Source organism: Solea solea, chromosome 17 (assembly GCF_958295425.1).
Source record: "Solea solea chromosome 17, fSolSol10.1, whole genome shotgun sequence".
NCBI classification, from domain to species: Eukaryota; Metazoa; Chordata; class Actinopteri; order Pleuronectiformes; family Soleidae; genus Solea; species Solea solea.
Genome location: NC_081150.1, coordinates 22,007,534 through 22,022,282, shown reverse-complemented (window position 1 = coordinate 22,022,282; position 14,749 = coordinate 22,007,534). Strand labels below are relative to the sequence as shown.

Sequence of the window (14,749 nt, the reverse complement as noted above, 5' to 3'; positions counted from 1 at the left end):
ACTTTTAGGCTTTGGGAATAAATTTCGAGCCACTACTGAGTCTCTTTATGATAATGCAAACAGCTCTATTTGGTTACCAGGAGGTACATCACCGAGATCTGCTATCAAACGTGGGGTCAAACAAAGCTGCCCTGTCTCTCCGCTTCTCTTTATCATTGCCACAGAAATGCTCTCTATTTTTATTTAAAATTCAGACATTGCTCCTTTAAATGTTCTTGGGATACCTGTTGTTGTTGTTAGCCAGCGCGCAGACGATACGACCGTCTCTGTGAAACTGAGGTCCCCAAGATGATGCGACGCCTCGAGGCTGAAACTTGATTTGAACAAATTCATCAGAGTGATTTAACAGAAGCAGAAACAGAAAACATTCCTATCAAATCAGCTGTTCAATACTTAGGGATACATGTATCTATGTGTGGAGTGTAATAACTCAATCAGTCAAACTAAACTGAACTCCTGGTTATTGAGAGACATCAGTTTACTAGGTGGAGTCTTTCTTACTATGATTGAAAGCATATGGAGATGTTTCTATCCAGCGTATTCTTTGGCCTTCCCTAACAGAGCCATTCAGAAGGTCAACCTAATTCATTTGGATTATATTTGGAAGAAAAAGATGCACTTTATTAAGAGAATACACAGATTTTATCAATGGAACACTGAACATGAACGGGTTCAAATCCTTCCTTCACAATAAGAGCTTCTGGTATCATATGGAGGCACTTTTTATTAAAGTGTGATTTCAATATTCAGAAACGTCCTGTTAAATGATCCCTGTTTCACCAGCAAATCCTTTTATATTGGAAACTTTTGTACAATCATAATTTCACCCCTCGTAACAAATAGATACATTACAATTAAAAACAAGTCGCTGTATAACAAGAACTGCATGGATAAAGGTATTTGCTCTTTAATTCATTTAGTGTGTGATGACACATGAACATTTTTGCCTTAAATATGATCTAGTCGTTAATCGTAATTCCTTTGCATCCATAATGAAAGCCATCCCTAATCCTACTTTGAATTGAATTCAAGGGATTATTTCAAACTCGACTCACATCACTCCTAATGTTCCACATCTCCTAGTTGGAAGCTGTAACTTTGAGAGCATTCAAATTCCTAATAAAACGTCACACACCCTTTATTGTCTTTTCAAAAGTGCATCAAACAAATCTTCTCCAAAGATATTATATATTCTTTGTGATCTCAATACATCCAATTTCCCATAAATCCAAAAGCAAAAGAAGTCCATTTGAAAATGTTAAATGTTGTGTAACCTGTGTCCAGTGAAATGTTACGGCAGAGATTTGCTTTGGAAACAAATAAATGTGTATATTTTCGTTCTTCCTGTGCACCTGCTCCTTTGAAAGGTTTAAACAAAGATGTGAGCCTTGTTGTTTCTACATTATTTTGTTCAATAAATCATTAAAAAAACAATCAAAAAGAACTCCATAGGAATGAACGGAGGCAAAGGGGAGGAGCTCTATCCAGTTGTTCTAATACATCCATGGTATCAACATGTTTGCCTGTTTGTTTTGTCGTGTTACTCGCACTTCACATGTCTGCCACACGGTGGCGGTGGTGCGCGGGTTTTCTGCTGTTTTGACCCACTGACAGTGATAGTTGTTGAGCAGACGCTGGAGCCAAGTGAATCAAAATAGGACGCAGAGTTGATTCAAATGGAACGTTTCTGAAGCATCTTTGCTCACTTATTTCAAACCAACGATGTTCAAACACCAATAATTGCACTTTTCTTCTCACCTATAGTTGCTACCAATGATTACAAGTGTTCTAAACACCTTTTGTTCATTAAAGCCTTTAATCCCAGTTAAATTGAAGGGATTTATTGATTGAATGTTCCTCTTATTTCAATGATATTTTATTCATTATGTTGGATGTCTTTTGTCTGATACTATTTTACACTTATATTTTAGTCCTTTAGAGTAGTATAGCGGCCGATTGATGTTAAATCATTTCAAAAACAAGCCGCTGTAGGCTAAACACAGGAGCTAAGTGATGACGCGCACACAAAGGCATGTCTCTGTGGCTCTACCACTCTTTATTCATCACGCCAAACTCTGCACGACACTCGTGGCTTGTTAGCAAAGAGAGAAATAATACACACAGCAAACAAAACATGCATTGATGCGGACAACAAAAGATTTCACCGCTCCACCGTGCTCACCCTACATCATGACTGACAACCAGCAACCAGTGAACTGGGGACAGCAGTGATTTATTCCTACATACTCGCGGTAGTGACACATCCATCACCCATGTGCACCAATTCCAGCATTAACTCAACACTTAGGTCTTACTTTATTCAAAAGCAAAACAAAATGTATGACTCCTACATTCCAGCCCCTAATTATGCTGAAGCAATAATTACATAACTGCTAATATGTGGGAGACAAAATGCTAAATGTCAGAAAAGAAAAACATCTCATATTTCTAACAACCAGGAAATCTACTGTATAGTCTAAATAATCAATCCAACCTACAAAATAGTCAAAGTCCACGTACGTCAGTTCTTTCAAAATCTGCAAGTCTTCATGGCTCTTCTGCCTCTTGAAGAAGACAAACCTTCGTGATGGGTCTATCCAAAAACCCAGTCCTTGTTTTGATACAAATCTGGCACACAAGTCCTCTCTGATCTGGAACTGCTTGCACAACTCTCCCAGTGATCCACGAGTTGCGAGGTGCAGAATCATCTCCGACGAACATCTCCAGGGGCAAAGTCCTGGTCACGGTGTCCCCTTTGTATTGTGTTTGCACTTGGTAGCTTCTTTGTTTTTTACTTTTTTACTGATTGGCTCCCCTTAAGTGAGTCATTTTTTACATTATTTTTAAAACAGAAATTTGTATAAATAAAAGTATTTTGTATTATCGAACTGTCGTCTGTCTCGTTGCATAACAGACCTCAGTGCCTTCCTTCATTTGGGTTAGTCCACTTATAAGAAATCCCTGGGTGAAATTCCCAAGGTGGCGTTGTCTGGCAACAATTACATAAATTTCTGTTTTAAAAATAATGTAAAAATTACTCACTTAAGGGGACATAAGGGGAGCCAATCAGTGCTGAGACCTACCGTGAAAAACTGTATCCAAAGGGAAAGGGGATCCCAGGAACACCACACGTGAAGCAAATAAAAGTAAACAAAACAAAGAAGCTACCAAGTGCAAACACAATACAAAGGGGACACCGTGACCAGGACACCAATCCACCACCGTAGGCTCAGCACCTGAAAGGGAGGCGACCAGAGAGCAACCAATTAGAAAAATAACTAATAATGAAACAAAACAATAACTAATAACAAGAGAAATTAAAGAATTAAATGGACAGGATCTATAATGATTAAACACAATGGCAAATAAGCAAAATTCTATATAACCACAATTGAAATGCAGCCCATAATAACCCAAAAATAAACACAAAACTAACAGAATAATCGTATTTATGGGTTATTTATGGGTACCACAAAGGAACAAAATCAAATGTGTATTCCCGCACTGTCCTCTCATGCAAGTATACACACACACACACACACACACACACACACAGACACCCACACACAGACACACACACACAGTGTCACACACACAGGCACGGACACTATCTGCAGCCGAATAAACGGACAAGGCGATCAGAACCCGAGTCGGCCCTGGTGGAGCGGTGAGTGTCCGACGTAAGACTAATCAAAGTCAAGCGAAACATTAGTCCCGCAAACACACAGTTCCAGTGAGGCACAGCGATCAGTCCAAATGATTTCTTTAAATGAGGCAAAGAAGGCAAGAAACAGAGCAGAAGCAAAGCAGCAGCGGTTCTACGGGCGGATTAGCCGGCGCTGCGACACTACAGTCAGTCACCCCGTCAGGCAATCCCGGCCAACACAGCGTGGAACAGAGGGATCAACGCTCCCCGAGAGCGACCAGCGGCAGACAGTGAGTGGCACACGGAGCGGTGAACAGCGCGCAGCCAGCAGCAACACCCAAGCGAACCTGTCACCACACGGACGCGGACATGGAGGAAGCACAGGAGTGACGCGACCCAGCCTCCAGCAAGCAGAAGCCTGACAGGGGCTTTACGCCCGCCTTTATGTGGCAGTCTCCCACCGTGATTAGTTGGAACTGCAGCACAGCTGACAGTTACCAGGACAACTAACTACATGTTGCCACAGAAGGAAGGAAAGACACAAACTAGGGAGAGAAAGAGACAAGGTTAATGACATATAAAAAGTCATATTCATACCCTGAGTGTGAGAGAGTGAATGTGTGTGCACCACAGGAAAATCCCCCAGCAGTCTAGGTTTATAGCAGCAGAACTAAGAGCTGGTCCAGGTTTCCCTGAACCAGCTCTAACTATAAGCTTTATCAAAAAGGAAAGTTTGAAGTCTAACTTTAAATACAGAGAGCGGCTCCGCCTCCCGAACTGTCATTGGAAGCTGGTTCCACAGGAGAGGAGGAGCCTGGTAACTGAAGGCTCCGCCTCCCATTCTGCTCTTACAGACTCTGGGAACCACAAGTAAACCTGTATTTTGTGACCTAAGTGGTCTGTTAGTGTGATAAGGTAAGACTAGGTCTTTCAGGTATGAAGGGGCCTGACCATTAATTGCTTTGTACGTGAGGAGGAGGATTTTAAATTGAATTCTAAACTGTGGGTGGAGCCAGTGTAAAGAAGCTAACACTGGAGTTCTATGGTCTCTCTCTCTAGTTCCTGTCAGAACTCGTGCTGCAGCATTTTGAATGAACTGAAGGGTTCTAACAGACTTGTTGGAACATCCTGATAATAAGGAGTTACAGTAATCTAATCTAGATGAAACAAAAGCATGAACTAGTTTTTCAGCATCCTGTAAGGACAGAATGCTTCTAATTTTCATAATGTTCCGCAGGTGGAAGAAGGCTGTAGAGGTGGCTAGTTCGCTTTACATTGTCTCCTTTCTCCTCAGGAAATCATTTTCCTTGACAAAATGAGACAATCGCAGCTTCTGCATTGTCAAACTCCTCAACAGAAAGTGGACACTTTGCCACATGAGCCTTGATGCTTTGCATCTCTTCTTTTGCATCTCTTTTCAACTCCTTTCTCCCTGAAACTGGGTCTAACAACAGTTTCTTGAACCTGAGAAGCCAAGTAACCATCGGCTTCAAGTGGATCCAAGAGGAAATGATTGTGATTGATGAAGTACATGATGGAATCTACCTGCTCATTAGCATGTACAGCATTTATGTACACAGTCAGCTTGACTTCAGGATCCTCTGGAGAGACATTAGCGGAAATATCAGGGCTTTCTGGCCACTCTTGTGAGTTGGAAACCACCTTTAGCACATAGAACATGCAGGCCTTGATACAGTGATATTGCCTCTTCATTGGACGCAACTGAAACCAGACAATCATCTACATAAAAGTTATGCAGAATGGTGTTAACAACTTTTGGACCAAATTGCTCTTGGTTGTCCTCTGCACACTTCCTCAAGACATAACTTGCACAACTTGGAGAAGATGTAGCTCCAAACAGATGTACGGTCATTCTATATTCCACCAGGTCCTGCCATGGTCTTCACCAGGCCACCAAAGGAATCTTAATAAGTCAGAGTCCATGTTCGGCACTCTTACCTGGTGGAACATAGCTTCAATGTCTGCCATTAGCACAACAGGTTCCTTTCGGAACCTAGTTATGACTCCAACAAGCAGGCCTGTAAGATCTAGACCTTGAAAAAGCTGAGTATTTAAAGATGTTCCTTAAAAAGTAGCAGCACAATCGAAGACTACCCAAAGCTTCTTCTTTTGTGGGTGGTACACCCCGTGGTGTGGTATATACCATACCCTGCCATCACAATGGTCCAAATCTTTCTCAGCATAACCTTTGCTGATGAGGTTGTTCATGAAGCTAGTGTAGTCAGTGTGGAATGACCTCTCCTTATTGAACCTCCTTTTAAGACTCAACACACGCTGTTCTACTACCTTTTTGTTGTTAGGCATTCATACTTTATTGTTCTTTATTGGCAAGTCAATGCTGTAATGTCCATCAACTAGCTTAGCTGTCTTGGAGACTGATTCCATGAAACAATAATCTTCTCGAGACCAACCAGACTGGTCTTCATGAGCACATTCAGGGAAGTCAGCCTTTATCTACTGTTTCCAAAGTTCATTGAGCTTTGCTGTGGAGATCCTATTCACAGTGACATCATGCATTTCATTAGAGGCATCACTACTGTAATCTCCTCTTAGGGGACCATTTACAGTCCAACCAAGCATGGTTTTGACAGCATAAGGGCCACCATTAACACTGCGAATAACTTCCCATGGCTCTAGAGCCTGAGGAACATTAGTACCAATGAGCAAATCTACTCCGGATTTGATCTCAGCTATTCTCAAGTGGCCAAGGTGTGGCCATCTTTTAACGTCAATGTTAAAGGGGAATGTTGCTTTTATTGACAGGCATGCATTTCTGGGTAAACATATCAGGTAACTCACAGAAGATATTTGTGTCCAGCTCAGCTATCTCCAAATCTGCCACAACATGACTGTCAACTCTTTTCTCCTGACCCATTGTCCGAAGGAGAATACTTGTTTTTCGTCCTGTAAGATTTAACCTTTTCATGAGCCCTTCAGTACAAAATGAAGCAGAGCTCCCAGGATCCAGAAAGGCATATGTGACCACTGTTTCCTGTCCTTTCTTGGACTTCACCCTAACTGGCACTGAGTGCCCCAGTAAGACCATTGGACTGCACAAGACAAAAGCATTTTCATCTTTTTGCCATTTCTCTTTCTGTTCTGGATGTAGCTCTTTTTCTTGGAGTGCATATGCAAAATGGTGGGATGCTTTAGGCTACATGTTCTACATGACAGACACTTTCGACATTCCTTACTTTTGTGCCCAGTTTTTTTTAAAAAAACAGCATCTTTTCACTGTGTGCCTTACTTGACAATAGACAGCACAGATCCAGAGAATGTCCAGCTCTACAGAACAGACAAACCTTCATAACAGGAGAACGCTTTTCTGTGTTTATTGCCATCTTATCTACTGTAGCAACAGTGGTGGCAAAGCTACTTCCCTTTGCCTTAGGAGTAGGCCGAGATCTTGGCTGTCTTACGCTTTCTCTCGTCACAGCTGGAGAGTCCTGCAGGTCTCCGAAGAGTGGATCACTTGCAATTTTAACCTGCTTTTCAATGTTGTTAACAATATCACAAAATGTAGCCCTATGTAACAGGTTTGTTATGATAAGGCCTTTGAATTACACCAAAATCCCTTTTTTGTGTTTTTATAATATGTTCTGTAATATCATCTCCATTCTGTATTGTGGTGCAGTCTTTGCGTGTGTGGCCGTGATAGGGCCGTGACATAATCGCGTACGTGCGTAGGTATGGGAGTGCGCATGCTCACTCCAGCCAGAATTGTTTTTCCCGCGGCTCGTTGTGCTAAGTTTTGTAAAGTGTCTAATTTTGTTGTAAACATCTTAAAACTGTCATAATTAGGTTTGGTTAGTCATGGGGTGAACATTGTGTGCGTGTGAGAGTTTGGGTCGGTAAGGAACGTGAATTTGGCGAGCTATTGGCTTCAAACTAGCAGCTAACACTAGCTGTGCATGTGTGTGTGTGTGTGCGTGTGTGTGTGTACGTGTGCACGTGTATGAGAGAGAATGTCCTGCATGCATCTGATGAGTCCTTCGTTCGATTACAGATGGCAGCAGATGAATGACTGCATGTTGTTTTTGTGGAATAATACAGGTATGGAGATGCACTTTCATTATAATTAATGTGTTTAATGGATTGGTTTATTAAAATGTGAATGAGTTAAGAGCTAAAAGAAATGTTAAGAACTCATATTAATGTTTGGAATATTATTTTAATTGATTAATTAGAGAATTGTTTCAACATGGCTGGAGAATACAGACTGTGAAACCCAAGAATTGCATCCTGGTCTTCATCTCGATGAACACAACACAGACAAAATGTAAGACTGGTTACCTTTCCTGTAAATCACATGCCACATCTCTCCATTTGTCTCTGAGTTTGTAGGACAACTTCTTAATTATGGTCCAGCTCACACGAGGACTCCATGGTCCTAATGCATTGCAGCACTCTTGCAGCCAGAAACCGTCAGCCTGCAGAGCACTAACATCCTCAGATCTTATTGATGGCCATGTGAAAACTTTATCCATATAAGCTGTGGCAATTTTTAATGAATTGCCAAAATGTTCTTGCAGCAAAGACTTAGCCTTGGCATATTCTGTGTCATGTGGCATATGCTGACAACTTCTGACCATTTCTCGAGGCTGCCCTCTAGTTCAAGGAAGTACAGGCAATCTTTGACACTATGAGTCTTCTTCTCAATACTTTGCTCAAAAGCCCTAATAAAAGCCTGATATTGCAGAGGATCACAATCAAAGATCTGAACTTCTTGTCTTGGAGGGAGAAAGTGAGCTCGACTGCGGCTCGACAAGAAACAATGTCATGTTGTTCTGTTTTTCTAAGACCGTCACCAGATGGCGCTGTTCATTGCCGCCCTGTGTTGATGATAAAAGATGATCTGCCTGAGAATTCGACCAAGTTTGGAGAGTCTGTCAATCACTGTGTTTTATCTGTGGTGTGTGTGAAGGCTTCAAGAATGTAACTGGAGCATGCAGCCCTGTATTTTTTACACTTCAGAGCCGGATTAAATAAATGGACTAAACTAGGCAGACTGTATTTTTTGGGCCCCCCTCCATCGATATTATTTAGGAATTGAAATCTGAAACTTACCAAAGTTACTAATAAAAGTTAATTCACATTTTACATAGCGTAGTCTTTGGTTACGAGTTGGTTCTTTGTATGCCAACATAAGCCATGTATAGTCACGTATTTATACGTTACTACAAGGCTCTATTAAATGCTATTAAATTATGCTTATCTTATCCATTGCGAGTGTCATTGTTAAGGCAGTAGTACCAGTAAATCACCAATAGGGGTCAGCATTGCTATGTAAACAGAGCAAATAAGATAAATGTTGTAAGCTATTGCATTTTGCAGAAAATCTTAATTAAATGTGTTGATTAAATTGAATAGTTTAATAAGTAGTCAAATATACAAAGACCAATAACATGTGCAGTAAGAGAAACTGTGCTGTCGTGGTAAAGAGGTTTATTTTCATGGACAAGCATCACCTCTCTTCCATTTTCTGGTATTCAGCTCCTGGTCTGGACTGTTCAGCAGTTTTCTCCACTGGTCTGGATGTTTCTCTGGATGGTGAACTGTGCATTGTTGTTTTTGGAAGCCATTCTACATTTAGTCTTAGATTTAGTCTTTTGGACTAAAACGCTTATTAGTTTTAGTCACGTTTCAGTCATTTCTATAGTGCAGTGTCACACATAAGTTTGACATGGAAGGTGGTTTACGGCGAACCCCCGCCCGGACCTCGCCGCGGACATGTGCACTCGCTGCGGCTTCTCCCGCCCGCCTGCCCCCAGCACGACTGTCCTCAGAACGCCCTGACAGCGTCGCGTCATCGGGACGAGGAGCGTAAATCGTCTTGTCATTTTTAGGTTTTGATTGTCCCTCTGTCTGGGCCCCCCCCTGCCAATCGGACCCTAGGCACGTGCCCAGTTTGCCTTTGCGTTAATCCGGCTCTGTTTGGCTTTGCACCCAATAAATGTTGAGGCAACTGGTCATCTGCTGAAATGTATCGAGGTGACTGCTTACTATTTGCAGACACAAAGATTTCTGCATCAGCATTTAAGGTTCCAGCCTTCCTTTGCTCTCTCTCAAAGTAGGAATTCATTCCATCAGACTTACTACACACAGCCCTAGACACACGTGAACCATCAGAGACCTTTAATACACCTATTTTAGCCATTGATGCAGCTATCTCCATCTCCAAGTCAAGCTGTTCTCTCTTTTTCCTCAACTGCTCTTCTTGCTCCTGCAAAGCATGTTTTTCTTTGAATAGTCTTTGGCGGGCCATGAGTGCTGCCATTTCGGCCTCAGCTTTAACACGTGTTGATGAAGTAGAGGAAGCCATAGATCTTCCTCCAACTGAACTCCTTTTCTTAACAGAAGTGTTTCTTATGTTCTCAGAATCATTTAAAATGCTTCTTCCATCATCTCCATTCTGTGCATCAAACCACTCAACGTTAGGTGGGTCAGAGTGAAGTAGAACGGACATTCCATCTGTATTTACTTGTTCAGTATTTTGTTTAACTTGCCCGCTTTCAATGAGCCAAATCTTTACTTTTTCAGTAAACTCTGCATTATTTTCCTGCAAGGCTGCAAACCAAGCATTCTGCCTCTCTTGTTCCTCCAGAGGAAGCAGTGGAATCACAGAATTATGAAGCCAACCTGCATCATCAAACAGCTGAGAAAACACTTTGAGCTGAGAATCAACATTTAAAATGTTACCACCTGTGTGCATTAGCTCTTTAATAAGTTTAACAACACCTTTAATTGTGTTGACTTTAATTCTTCTTTCAGATTGAAGCTTTTCAATTGTATTTATCAACGCTTTAGCTGTGAATTTTGTTTGTCTTTTTTCACCCTTAGCACTGATATCAGAACATGACTTTGATTTATTCATTTCCATTTTTCAATAATGAATGACCACAAATCACAATGAAGTCCCACTTTTACACACACACACACACACACACACACCTTAACATGAAAATATCACTGAACAGGTTCATATGTGACCAAGCAAAAGGCAAATGTGGGTCGGACTGATTCCCCCTAACTGCCTATTAAAACGAACTAAAGACAACCCTAGTCTTCTGTGCATACTAGCGGTGGGTATTATGTACCTGTATACCGATAGTCTTGAAACACACGTAGACGGCCTGAGACAAGAACTACGGCGGTACTCCCGAGCCCAATGCTCCAGCCACTTGATGCACAAAATAACAACAAACAATACAGCCACCTTATGTAGCAGCACTGCGGAGCCTAACCGGGGAAAAGTTCATCCATAAGACACGAACCTGTGTGTGTGAAAGTGTGGCGGATTCATCCCCCATATCCATTGATTGACAGGACACAATCATGCATGAATGAAACGTAGTCGTGGTCTGTGCGTCAGCGTCTCTCCGTTGACTCCGCTCGCTCCCACTTCCTTGTTGAAACGCTTCCAAACAATTCACGCTTCAAAGACACTTTTGTTGACTTTGACAGCGGCCGATCGATGTTAAAGGATTTCAAAAACAAGCCGCTGGAGGCTAAACACACGAGCTGAGTGATGACGCGCACACGAAGGCGTGTCTCTGTGGCTCTACCACTCTTTATTCATCACGCTGAGTGCCAAACTGCGCACGACACTCGTGGCGTGTTCATAATAAGAGAGAAATAATACACACAGCAAACAAAACATGCATTGACAAAAGATTTCGCTCCACCGTGCTCACCCTACGTCATGACTGACAACCAGCAACCAGTGAATGTGTTCAATTCACTCTTATCATTCTATTAATATCATTCTTACATTGACATTATATTCATATAATACATTCAAGTCCACAAACATAGATGTGGAGCTCTCGCGCTGCCTCTTTATTTCCCGCTCGACTAATTTCCTGTAAGAGAAAGTGAAAGTAACTATTCTGTAACTTTGCTTCAGTCGCCATTTGAACTGCGCAGCACGAGGACAGACTGGTGAGTGTTGACGTGATTATGATGATAATATATGATGATATATGATGATATATGATGATTTAGTGCGTGTGAGTCAAGTACCTTAAAGTGAGACTTGAGTAAAAGTCTTAAAGTTTGACATTTACTCTCCTTGAGTATCAAAAATCATTTCTGATATAAAATGTAGTCAAAGTTGCTAGAAATAACAAAGTAAAGTACAAATACGTGGAATGTGTACTTAAGTACAGTCATGAAGTATATGTACTGCTTAATCCTGACAGATTAGAATGGAAACTTCCAGCCTGTCATAACTCCAGTCAGTCGTCTTTTGTTTTTCCTAAATGTGACGTCATGTTTTCTTCTTTATGTCAATTCTACTCAAGCGTCCAAACCGAAACATAAAGTCCCGTCAAACGCGAACACAATGTTAAATGAGATTAAATGAACGATTGTAAATGATCATTTGGATTAAAAGTGAAATAATAATGTCATATATTCATATTATCATCAAAATAATGACTTGATTTAGTAGCTTTAAGTACTATAAGTACTACAAGTACTATAAGTGCTTAATGCACTAAAGTCGGATGAAGTGCTTTTACTGTGAACTTTTGGAGTAATCCAGGGTCAAAGTTGACTTGAACAAAACTGAGGTTATTCTTTTTTTGAAGTGGTATCAAATCCACATTTATGATTTAAATGTAATTGTACTTAGTACTTTTTGATGTCCTTGATGAACAAATATGCAGTTAATAAGTAATCCAGGATCTAATTTGACTTTTGCTCTCAAAACTGAGCTCATCAGCTGACTTGAATGCAGACAACAGCCCTTCAGTCACATACAGAGTAGCCTAGCACCATCTACTGGCACAAATATGTAAGTGACATGAACAGCAGGTTTCATAAAACACCTTCTCTGACAGAAAACTCCTGATGTGTTACAGTTTTCTCTCGTGTGATCACTGGACTGAACACAGATCCACATCAGACGTCCTCCAGGAAACATGAAGGAGATTTTCCACTCAAACTGAGAGGTAACTCTTTAAAGTGCTTTCAATATGATGCTTTCAGTGGAGCAGTGATAAGTCAGTGAGGAGCTTATTGTTGAGCTTATAGGAGTTTATGTGTGTTGGTATTGTACGTGTCTGTGTTGTTTACGTGTGTTGGTGTTGTACGTGTCTGTGTTGTTTACGTGTGTGATGTGCGTGTTGGTGTTGTACGTGTCGATGTTGTACGTGTCTGTGTTGTTTACGTGTGTGTTATGTGTGTTGGTGTTGTACGTGTCTGTGTTGTTTACGTGTGTGTTATGTGTGTTGGTGTTGTACGTGTCTGTGTTGTTTACGTGTGTGTTGTGCGTGTTGGTGTTGTACGCGTCTGTATTGTTTACGTGTAGAGATGTTCCGATACCATTTTTTCCCTCCCGATACCGATTCCGATACTTGTGCTGTGGGTATCGGCCGATACCGAGTACCGATACCGATACCAGTGTGTTATAAAAAAATATATATCATACTACGCCTGCATGACTGTGATATGATTATCATCACCAAATCCTTTACCGTATCAGTCACGGGTGTCAGACAGTGGAATAATCTGGATTAGGAGATGAAAAAATCAGCAAAACGGAGTGTATTTAAAAAGAAGTATGTAGAGATGACCATTAATCGATACAGAATGACCCAGGAGGAAAGTATGACAAAGGTCAGAGACAGAAATCTGTAGACACCATGTGGATACGGCAGTGGAAGCAAATGTAACCAAACAACAGCTGACATACATGGAGTCTGATTGACTGTCTAGAGCTAGACTGCATCTCTGAGTGCTACCTGATGCTGAAACATGTTTTTGTCAAAATGTCATAAGAAAAAGAAAAATGATGTATTGTATGATGAAAATATGTATTCTGTGGATAATGGGGACGGGACTAGATAAGCTTTTGCTTCTCCGGCTTTCCCTTTTGGTTATGTGTATTGTGTAAACTACACTAACCCTGGATTTCCACTGGACGCGGAACGGCCGCGGAACGGCCGCGGCGCGGTTCTGCTTCGTCCTCTCCCAAACGTCAATCCCCACCGGGCGCGTTACGGCAGCGGCGCGGAGCCTTGGGAGCCAGCGGTATTCACGGAAGATCGCGCGATAATCTCGAACGGACGCGAGATCCCGCGATAGACTGTGTGTATAAAGGAAACAACAACAACACAGCTTCTTTCATTTCTCCACTTCCATAATCAGTCTCTCGTCGTCCATTGTCTCCGAGACCCTCGGATCAAATGACTGTTGACCTGGGAGCACCGGTTATGACGTAACGTTGAGGTGAAGTTGTGACCTGCGTATTGTGTTTTATTTTGAAAGGGGGGCGGAAGTGTTTTACTTTGATACTGTGTCGGACTTCCTGTCTTGTGCGATCTGCTTCGTTGAAATTTACGAGGTTCAGCAGCGGCAACGGAAAAAATAGAACTGATTCCTATCGATAGCGCTGCGGCGCGGCGAGCCGCTTCTGGGCCGCTGCTGATCCGCGCCGCAGCGCGGCCGGTGGGAATGCTCACATTGATTAGAATGGAAGCGATTTGCAACGGCTACCGCTCCGCGGCCGTTCCGCGGCCGTTCCGCGTCCAGTGGAAATCCAGGGTGATGTGTGATGATGAGTGATCTAACTGACATGACCGAAATAAACATATATATATATATATATATATATACATATATAAATAAATCATTGGTGGTAAGGTTTGGCTCAGGTTAAACCCTCTGTAAAACATGAACGAATACAGCAAATGGACATCATTTATTTTTACCAGTGATATGTTATTTCGTTTTTCAGCTTGTACGTTTGTTTTCACTCTGGTCCAAACACCGCGGCACTGGCAGAGCTTCATGTTTCCATGACGACTGACCGGGAAAGGACGTGTGTGACATCATTTTTACTCGACTCCAGATTGTTAAAATGAGTCTCTGAAGTAACGCTAAACTTTAAAAACAGAGGCATACATACGCAGGACACAGGTACGCTGGTTAGTTGTAGCGCTGCTCTTTTCGTTTAATAAACGGGCCGCTCCAGTTTGACTGTAGACGCGCTAACGGAGCTAGCGCAGCTAACAACGCTAAAGGAGCTAACTGGTAAATACTGCCAAACTGCCGACATGATGAGCTAACGTTAGCTCC

General features: G+C 41.8%; 1 long non-coding RNA gene across 1 annotated transcript; it reads right to left on the bottom strand.

The window, feature by feature from the left end:
• Positions 1 to 2,033: 2,033 nt before the first annotated feature.
• LOC131443512 (uncharacterized) lies at positions 2,034 to 11,292 on the bottom strand. The gene is made up of 2 exons (XR_009233620.1): positions 10,942 to 11,292; positions 2,034 to 3,236 (listed from the first exon to the last, which is right to left on the bottom strand). It is a non-coding gene; the product is annotated as an uncharacterized LOC131443512 (long non-coding RNA).
• Positions 11,293 to 14,749: the final 3,457 nt, after the last annotated feature.